This window comes from Juglans microcarpa x Juglans regia, chromosome 6D (assembly GCF_004785595.1).
Source record: "Juglans microcarpa x Juglans regia isolate MS1-56 chromosome 6D, Jm3101_v1.0, whole genome shotgun sequence".
NCBI lineage: Eukaryota > Viridiplantae > Streptophyta > Magnoliopsida > Fagales > Juglandaceae > Juglans > Juglans microcarpa x Juglans regia.
Window position 1 is genome coordinate 17560559 of NC_054604.1, and position 1452 is coordinate 17562010.

Consider the following 1452-nt stretch of genomic DNA (forward strand, 5'->3'; position numbering starts at 1 on the left):
CTTCTTCGGCAATCTATCTTAGCATAGTGCTTAGATAGCCAATCCATTCCTAGGATCAAGTCAAGTTCTATTAAATGGAAAACAATTAGATCCACCACTAGGGTCAACCCTACGACTTCCAACAGACAATCCCTAACTATTTGAGTGTATCCAACTACCTTCCCCTTCGGAATAGCTACTAAAACCTTCTGGGATAAGGTTTCCACACTCAACTTACACATTCTTACTTAGTCATAAGATACAATGGAACGTGAAGCTCTTGAATCAAACAGGGCACAAACCAATTGTTGCATCAATTTAACCTTACCTACAAAGGTAACTAGGATTACTTAAGGGTTATTCGCAACACAAGCTACCATCCATAGTAGGGTTAGAACATTACCAGTAATTACTCTAGCGTTCGTAGCTTTTTCGGCTCCCAAATCCACTTCTCCTGGTGTGATTGCATACACTTTAGCTTTCTGCGGGGTCTTTCCCTTGTTTCCGAGTGTAGATACTCCTTCCGCCACATGACATGGACAGTCTCGAATCATATAGCCAGTTTTACCACATCCAAAACATGCTCCGATGGCGAAACGACATTGACCATTGCCCTTCCGTCCACAACTGCGACAGGGTGGTGGCGTAACAGACACCACATTTTCAACCATCTTTCCTTTCCTTTTCCCTTATCCAGAGTGTAAGGGGCCTTCTTCTTTCCCATATTCTTCCTTATAGAGTAAGAAGTCCTCTTTTACGATCGTTCTGAACTTGGGTAATCGAATTTTGTTGCTCCGCCTCTACTATCGAAGCAATGTTTACTAGACCTCAAAAGCTCTCAATCTGCAAGCAAGCAATCTGGTTCCGAATCCTCAGCTGTAATCCATCTCGAAATTTCCTCGCTTGCATTTTCTTCATGCTAATCAAATGTGTGGCGAATTTGCCTAACTCCGTGAAACAAGCTGCATATTGCTCCACTGTCATACTTCATTGGGTCAAGTTTGTAAACTCGAGCGCCTTCTGCTGTTTGGCTATTTCAGGGAAGAAATGACCGTCGAATTCTCTCTTAAAACGTTCCCATATAAGAGTAGCGATATCACACAGTTCTTGTGCTAAAAGTTGTCTCTTCGTGTCCCACCATGTGCCAGCCTCTCCCTGAAGTAAGTGTTTGGCATACTGGACTTTCTAACTCTTGATACACCCAAGTGATTTTGAAAGTCCTGTCTAAATCGGTAACCCACTTATTGGCTCTCAAGGCTCCTTCCGTTCCCATAAAATTTGGGTATCAATGCACCAGAAACCTCTCAAATGGGCATCCTCGGTTTTCGCCTCTAGTCGGCTCCTGTCTCATATTCTTCCCTTGCTCCATTTGATGTCTTACTACCTCAATCATTGCCATATGGCTTCTGCGATAGCCTAACCTCCTTCCAATAGAGGGTTTCTAGCCTCTCGGTCTCATGAACTCGGAGATAC